Source organism: Oryctolagus cuniculus, chromosome 5 (genome assembly GCF_051225735.1).
Source record: "Oryctolagus cuniculus isolate XC-2025 breed Fujian yellow rabbit chromosome 5, ASM5122573v1, whole genome shotgun sequence".
Classification (NCBI taxonomy): Eukaryota; Metazoa; Chordata; class Mammalia; order Lagomorpha; family Leporidae; genus Oryctolagus; species Oryctolagus cuniculus.
In genome coordinates this window covers 36873511-36882503 of record NC_142871.1, presented here as the reverse complement: position 1 = coordinate 36882503, position 8993 = coordinate 36873511, and the positions used below count along the sequence as shown (strand labels likewise).

The following is an 8993-nucleotide window of genomic DNA, read 5'->3' as shown; positions in this document are numbered from 1 at the left end:
ACTGTGTGTTAAATAAGTTATGCGATCTATTTCAGGGGCAGTGTGCTATTTGGGATTCTGTTTGTGTTTCCTGTTGTTATGCCTCTCTAATTGGAGCAACTGAGTCTCTAGGAACATGTGTTAGGTTACCAGTAGCTGATACGCCAGTATAATTAGGATTAGCACATTTTAGATTTTTGTGAAGAGACTGTATATCTGAGACAGTAAAATTTGACGTGGAGGACAAAATAGGCACAGAGAAGACATCAAAGAAATTCCCACTTGTTACAGTTCCTTCTGAACTGTTCTCCAACCTAAGACTGTAGGTGTCCTACTGTTTGTGTTCTTCCACATAAATATTTAAGAAGCTCTTTCTGGAACTGTGCAAGAAAAGTTCTTATGGCATCAGGCCATGCTTCCGAGAATCCTAATGTTAGGTACCGATGATAGTTATTCTAAAGCTCTTCTAACAGTGCAAAGTATTTTAGAATAGCCTGTAAAGCACAATGTAAATGTATAATTATCCTCCTAAGTGCCTCAGTCTTCTGTTTTATCAGTGTGCCTAATTTTGTCTCAGGTCTAAGTCAATTTGGTGACTTTGGATGATGTTTTCAGTCCCATAAAAACTAATTTTAACTGATGTGAACTTTGGTCTTTCTATATTAAAGGAGCCCTTTCTGTGTTGTCTCTTTTAAGCATCTCAGCGACACTCTGAGTTAGGTATGATTCTCATTCCTTTTAGCAGAAAATAACTTGAATACAGAGTGATCAAGTTACATCCTCAAGATCACACAGCCTGAAAGAGGACAAGCCAGCAACTGAATCCAAGCAGTTTTTCTTCAGGTACCATCTTTAAACACGATTCTTTGCGGGGGGTGGGGGGGAGACACTCCTTTATTAAAAGGGCTCAAAAACTATAATCATGGACAGCAGGTTTGATTTCTGTGATAGGACAAGATTCTACTTAAATTGTGGGACTCAGCTGCACACAGAGGTGGCATCAAACAACAGGGTGGAGTCACACACACTCAGTCACATAGGCAATCACAAACCAAACTATGAATTTGATACAAATCTGTTTTCCTTACACAGCACTCAGTGTCCACATTCCTGATTTTTCTTGCCACACTACCCCCAGCTGCTCTCCCACCTTCCCCCTTGTACAACGGAAGAGAATTTGATACCAGCCTTAATAGTGGGGTGAATGGGTTCCACATTAAGTTGCGGCTAATGAATTTCAGTCACATGCATTATCTCAACTAGGCATCTTTCATTCAAGTCTTTGGTTTAATTTCTAATGGAACAAATTGAGTCCATTAAAATGTTAGTGTTCAGTGTCCAGGTGGTAAGATAATTTGAAGCTGGGAGACACTTGAAATAATTCCATTTATTCATATATGAAGCTGAAAGAGTAGACATAACTTAAAAGAATAACACTGCATAACTTCTTCGTTTATTTAGATCTAATGTCATCTGATATAGCTAAAGTTGACAGTGCTCTGTCAGTTGCTACAGCACTTTCTATGAATTTCTGGAAGCAGAGAGTGTATATCCCAATAATATCATTTTTTCTCAACACCAGAGTTGTCTGGTATATGTCAGTTCCCTCCAGACCCTGCTTACCATCCCTGCCAATCCACAGGCTTCAAGGTCAAACAGCTCAAACCTTCTGTGCATTCTGATGTAACATTTGGGTGACCAGCACTGCATAGTGCTTTACAGAACCATTTTTCCTGTGACATTTTGGATTGCCTATGAGTTTTGTATTTCTTTGAAAAGAAGCTGGAGGAGATGCAGCATCTAACTTATTAAAGAGGTGCTGCAGCAGACTTATCCCTCTGTCACACTCTGTTTATATGTTTGTCTTTCCTACTGGAATCATTGAAGTCATGAACTCTCGTTTCTTTTTTGTATCCTCAATGCCTAGTAAAGTCCTTGACACAGAGAGAGTTCTCAATAAATATGGAATTTATAAATGAATTAATGAATATGTAAGTACATTTGTGTTGAGTCTGTCTATAACTTTATAAGAGTATATGTGGAATAAATCACTGGCAGATTTTATGAATAAAATGGAAGACTTAAGTTGTAAGTAAATAATAATTTTAGAAAAATTTCTACAACATTCCTCAATTTGAGTAACATTTCGAAGAGCCCTGCAAAAACTTTAAAGAGGCTTTTGTTATTCATGACTTAAGTTGTATGACAGAAAGCACAGTAACCCTTCATTGCATATCTCATACGGTTATAGTTCTTTTTTTTATTTATTTATTTGAGAGATAGAGTTAGACAGTGAGAGAGAGAGACAGAGAGAAAGGTCTTCCTTCTGTTGGTTCACTCCCCAAATGGCCGCTACAGCGATCCAAAGCCAGGAGCCAAGTGCTTCTTCCTGGTCTCCCATGCAGGTGCAGGGCCCAAGCACTTGGGCCATCCTCCACTGCTTTCCCTGGCCCACAGCAGAGAGCTGGACTGGAAGAGGAGCAACCGAGACTAGAACCCGGCCCCACCTCTGCCATGGCATTTTCCCATCCATCCCCTTCTGCAGGTAACAGGAATCTCTGGAAATGCCAGAGGAATTCATCTCTGCTTAAATGCTCATTAATTTTTTTTTATTTATTTGACATGTAGAGTTAGCCAGTGAGAGAGAGAGAGAGAGAAAGGTCTTCCTTCCGTTGGTTCACTCCCAAAATGGGCGCCACAGCCCGCGCTGTTCTGATTCGAAGCCAGGAGCCAGGTGCTTCCTCCTGGTCTCCCATGCGGGTGCAGGGCCCAAGCACTTGGGCCATCCTCCACTGCCCTCCCTGGCCACAGCAGAGAGCTGGACTGGAAGAAGAGCAACCAGGACTAGAACCCGGTGCCCATATGGGATGCCAGCGCCGCAGGCGGAGGATTAACCAAATGAGCCACGGAGCCGGCCTCAGGTTTATAGTTCTTTTTGGATTATATATAACTACTTTCTAGTATTGCATTCTAATACCCTTTACTTGCTAACATTCACTCTTTCTCCATGAGCACCAGTGTCCTCAGTAACCTCCCTTTTTTTAAAAAAATTATTCACTTGAAAGTCAGAGTTACACAGAGAGAGAAGTAGAGGCAGAGAGAGAGAGGTCTTCCATCCACTGGCTCACTCCCTAATTGGCTGCAATGACCGGAGCTGCGCCGATCTGAAGCTAGGAGCCAGGAGCTTCTTCCAGGTGTCGCACGTAGGTACAGGGGCCCAAGGACTTGGGCCGTCTTCTACTGTTTTCCCAGGCCATAGCAGAGAGCTGGATTGGAAGAGGAGCAACAGGGACTCGAACCAGCATCCTTATGGGATGCCGGCACTGCAGGTGGCAGCTTTACCCCCTATGCCACAGCGCCGGCCCCTTCAGTAATCTCTTTTTATCTAACACGTTGTGTTCTGTAAAGCCTTTACTCATTATAGTCCTCCCCTCTCTTCAGGCCCTCCTGTATTGTTCCTCAATCCAACTCAGTCAACTCCAGCCTATCTTAAGGGTCCAGCTCATGTCATTCTTCCTTCATGAGTTGGTCCCAGACAACTCTTCCAGAGAATATATTTATTATTTTTCCAAGTTCCTAGTACATGTATTGTTAATACCCTAGTTACAGCCTTGTTTCATTTATATTTGGTCTGTGATTATTGATTATCTCCCCAGATGTAAAATCTTTGAGGGCAGCGCTTGCAGCAAAATCTCTGAATACCCAATGATACCAAAGAAAACACCAAGCATAGAAAGAGGAGCTCAGCAGTATTGCTTGTTTGTTAGCAGAGTAGAGGGGTTTTTAAAATTTACTATCTATCTGGGGCCAGCGCTGTGGCTCGCTTGGTTGATCTTCCACCTGTGGCGCCAGCATCCCATATGGGCGCTGGTTCTAGTCCCGGCTGCTCCTCTTCCAGTACAGCTCTCTGCTGTGACCCGGGGAAGGCAGTGGAGGATGGCCCAAGTGCTTGAGCCCTGTACTCGCATGGGAGGCCGGGAGGAAGCACCTGGCTCCTGGGTTTGGATCAGTGCAGTGCCGGCTGTAGAGGCCATTTGGGGAGTGAACCAATGGAAGGAAGACCTTTCTCTCTGTCTCCCTCTCACACTGTTTATAACTCTACCTGTCTAATAAATTAAAATAAATTATTATCTATCTATTTATCTTCTATTTAATGTTTCAGTGACCTCTTTATTGACACTTTTCACAGCCATTTCTTCTTTGGTGAGTTCCAATACTTAAAATAGTTTCAGAATTCATTTTTGAGCCTCCATATCTTAATACTATGTCTTAATCAAATGAGAGCACAGCTAGTCTGGAAGGAACTTTTGTCTTCCTCTTTGGAAACTTACTCACACTCTGCTTACCAGACATCAGGACTTCTGTTGGAAGCATTTTTTGTTCGGTTTGTCTTTGCAGCTTGCAAAGACTGCAGTCTGATGTTTAGTGATCTTCACAATTTTAACATCTTGGGGTAACTTTAATGAGGAAACTCTATGACCTCAATGAAATAGATAACTAAAGAGTATACTGAAGATATTCTTCCTGGAGGGAATATTTTCCCCAAGAGTTGAGTTAGAACTAAAAAGTGAAATGAGTTACAGGACTGAGGGATAGTGTGTAAGTCTGACATAGCACTTTTGCTGACATTGGTTGTAAAAGAAATTATATTGTAAGGACAAAGAAAATAGTAGCGGAAATCCTTGTTTTTGATTGAAACTAAGTTCTAAAGCTCATTTCCAAGGACAAAGTAAGTGGAGGCTTTGGGAGGTTGCTCTATTTTAATTCAATTTTAAATTTTTATCTACTTTGTACTTAGGACCCTATTTACAGTTACATTGACTTGAAATGTCTATATTTGCAGAGGAAAAGGCATTTTAAATGGATTTTTAAAATTTTCATTTGGTGATATGATTACAAACAATGATGTCCATTTGTCTGGTAGATGAATCATTTTGATACTAATTATTCAGATCCCTATGTATTTTTAGCCACCAACTCTTCTTACATGCCTTTTTGTTCTCAATTATTATAAATTACATTATAGGTATTTTGTTTCATGAAATCTAAAGGTGTTGTCCAGATTTAATTACTCTTTACTTACTTTGACGAGGGAAAAGGACTAAAGATAACTTTTTCTATCTTTCCTAAGGAAGTGGAAATTGTAAAGGTGATCTGCACCTCAAATATGGTTCTTGGCCACTTCAATTCCTTCCAAATGTGTTCTTTATTTTCCAACTATTTTACTCTTTGAATTGCCTTCGTGATTTTTTTTAATTTTTTTAAATTTTTTTATTTTTTGACAGGCAGAGTGGACAGTGAGAGAGACAGACAGAGAGAAAGGTCTTCCTTTGCCGTTGGTTCACCCTCCAATGGCTGCCGTGGCCGGCGCGCTGCGGCCGGCGCACCGCGCTGATCCAATGGCAGGAGCCAGGAGCCAGGTGCTTTTCCTGGTCTCCCATGGGGTGCAAGGCCCAAGCACCTGGGCCATCCTCCACTGCACTCCCTGGCCACAGCAGAGAGCTGGCCTGGAAGAGGGGCAACCGGGACAGAATCCAGCGCCCCAACCGGGACTAGAACCCGGTGTGCCGGCGCCGCTAGGCGGAGGATTAGCCTAGTGAGCCGCGGCGCCGGCCTGCCTTCGTAATTTTAAAAGCAAGTGGTTTCAATCAGTTTTGTTTTGGTTTTACATTCTGCTCTTCAGAGTTAGGCTTTATAGGTACACAATTTAATATTATAGCTATCATGATTAATTATACTTCATGTAATTATCAAAATTTCCATTTTATTTAGGTATTTTGGTGGCACATGACACAGCGTTGATGAGTGAATCATTGGCCAGGAATCAGTGGCCTCATAGGCACAAGATGGTAAGGACCATGGGGAAAACCATAAATACAAGAAGCTGAAACAATTTTATTCAAAAAACTTTTTTTGAAGAACACATTTTTATTAGAAAAAGTAGACAGCTCTGTGTATATGCTTTTCCAAAACCAGAGCAAAGTTAATACACACGTCAGTAGTCACTTTGTGTATCTGCTCAACTTTGGTAAGGACAGAATTGAAAGGAGAGGGAAATAATAGCTATGTAGAATATTCAATTAAAAACCAATTTTACTTGGATCTTCTATGGACTTTGTGTGGCAATTTCAAATACCTAAAATAGACCTTTGTGTAGGCAAGGCATTAGGGTATGATAGACACAGTTGAAGAGTGAACTAGTGAAAAAGCTTGGTGAATTGCTATTTGGGATGGTTCATGACTCTAACATTACTTTTGCACTTAGGATTCTCAATTTTGGAAAAGTTTATGTTTCCTAGACCAAAAGTCAACTAAAAAAATCTCAGGACAATTGTTCCAATCATTTTCTATTTTAGATTTCAAGAAAGATGTCATGGGGCCAGTGCTGTTGCTCAGCAGGTTGGAGCCATGGTCTACAGAGGCAGCAACCCATATGGGCTCCAGTTGGAGTCCTGGCTGCTCTACTTCCAGTCCAGCTCCCTGCTAATGTGCCTGCGAAAGCAGTGGAGGATGGCCCAAGTGCTTGGGCCCCTGCACAGTGTTTGAATCTTTGAAGATCAACGAAGAAAGAAATGTATTGTTCAGCACATTTTTACTCCTGATGTAACTTCCTCTCTCCTATTTTCTCTTCCCTTTTTTTTCTCTGTGAAACCTCACATCATTCCTAAGGATGAGAAACTCACAGACTAAAAATGTAAGGCTTTCTGTGCGTCGGGAGGAGAATGTTGTCATTTAAAATAAAATAGCTCTTACCAAGCAGAACAAGCTCCCTGAGTATTTCGTTCCTGGGACTGTTTGCATTCTTTCCCAGTGAGCTGGAGCGATAGCCTTAGAACCTATTTATAACAGGCAATGGGAGATATTCGGTGATTCAGTGCCAGGTTCAGAATAAAAGCCTCAAATGATTGGGTGGGATTTCTACGTGCCTCTTCCCAGCAAGCCTCCTTTCTCCTTTTGGGGCAGACGTGGCTATATGTCAGCCTGTGAGAACCGAACTCAAGAAGAGTGTGGTGTGGAAATGGAAACAGTTGGGTTGAAACCATACATGGTGAAGTCAAAAAGATACTCTTTCTTGAGCTGTTACTGAAATATGCTGGGGTTATTTCAGTGCCTGAAGAATAAATAGAACTTGAAGCACTCCAGAGGATAGTGTGAAAATATGTGAGAGGACTCTGTGAATTTTCCCAGGCAATACCTCGCAGCCAATTATATTTTCACCTTCCTCTGACTTTAAGAAAACATTATTTCTATGCAATATGGACTGTACCCTTTGTGAGTGTGAGTGGAGGCAGACTGTCCCACTTGTTCCTACCTAACACTGTGCTCCCCGGGATTGAAGGAAAAGAGAGAATCAAAAACAGCAACAACAAAATCACAAACACAAGAAACTTTCCAAATTATTAGGTAACTCCTTATGAAACACAGAATCATGGAATAAGAGGCCTGGGTAGGACACTGAAAGTCCTTAGTCCAAGCTCTTCTTTAATAGGGAGAAAACAAGACACAGAAACTAAAAATACCTTACCTGATAACCTAGTCATTTATAACAGAACTGAAATAATTTCCCAAGACTGTTTTTTTTTTTTTTAACCCCAGGCAAAGAGTGCTTTGCGTTGAGAAACACAAACCAACAATAAAAATTACTAATGGAAAGTGTGTGTATTTGTTGTTGGGGCAATGTAAGCAGCCCACTATAGTCCCTAAACTTATGGATTCTGGGGCCCCTGTAGCTACACAGCAGTCACAATGTCTTGCTTTTTGGTGTTGTTATATTTTCTTTAACCCAATATATTAAAAATTATTATGTGAACATGTTATCAATTTAAAATAGTCTCTTATTACTTACCAGATAATTGACATATTGTTATAGTAATCAATCTGTTATGGTGTGTACTTTGTGTTTACCGCACATCTCAACGAAGACTAGCCACGATCCAGGAGTTCAACAGACACCTATAAGTAATAGCTGCCATATTGACAAGTGTAGCTCTAGAGTTTCTTAGATAGTTTAACTTATCCAAGAGGTTCTTAGTCATGGCCTAAGGAACCTAGACCTCTTTTCTAAGGTTGTTTTCAACAAGGGCATGCACAGTTCTAATTGAGCAAAGGCAGGTAAGGATAGGGTGAGAAGAAAAAGGGTAAAGGGAAACGGAACCCAGTGCATCCAAATCACCAGTAATGTCCAATGAAACTACCAAGTACCTTGGTGAGGACCTGTTGTCACACATGTCACTGAGCCAGCATCATTACAAAAAGGAAGCCCAGGTTGCAATGGATAAGATGAGGCGCAAGTTATCACCCTACTATGGTGACTGTATACTTTCACGAAGCGGTGTAGTTCATGTTCTGTGCTGTTTGCCTATAATTATCCTCAAGAACGAACACTCTCATAGATGATTAGAGCTAGGAGGGGTTTAGAGGGCCTTTGCTGCCACCACCTCCTTTTATAATTGAGGGCAGTATTTCTGGATCCATAGTCTATATGTACTTACTACCTCTAAAATCCGTGGCACTCTTACAGAATCATTTAAATATCTGCAAGTGTTTATTTAAAGGTCTGTGTAATTCGTATCACAAGGCAAAATGTGGTATAATTGATTGGGTGATGGTTGTACAACTCACCAAATATACTAAAAGTCATGGAATTGTGCACTTTAAATTGGTGAATTTTATGCTATATGAATTAAATCTCAATAAGGGTGCTGATATATTTTTATGTCTCTCCTCTTTTCTGAAGTTCCAGTTACCCACAGGCTAGTAAATAGAAAATTCCATAAAGAAGCAATTAGTAAATTTTAAATAGCCTTCATTACACTGTATTTTTTAAGTGTTCTCTCTTTATGTTACAGTTGTTAATATATTACTGTGTTTAATGCATACGTTGAACTTTATTGTAGGTATATAGATAGAGGAAAAAATGTAATACTGATATGGTTTCGTACTGTCTACCACTTCAGGCATCCACTGGGAATCTTAGAATGAATCCCCCGCAGATAAAGGGAGACTACTCTGTA

The 8993-nt window shown here is 40.7% G+C and overlaps 1 long non-coding RNA gene across 1 annotated transcript; it reads left to right on the top strand.

Annotated features, from left to right (window-relative positions):
* Nucleotides 1-1684: 1684 nt before the first annotated feature.
* On the top strand, nucleotides 1685-6744 carry LOC108177473 (uncharacterized). The gene is made up of 3 exons (XR_001794298.4): nucleotides 1685-2524; nucleotides 5752-5828; nucleotides 6336-6744. It is a non-coding gene; the product is annotated as an uncharacterized LOC108177473 (long non-coding RNA).
* The last annotated feature ends 2249 nt before the right edge of the window (nucleotides 6745-8993 follow it).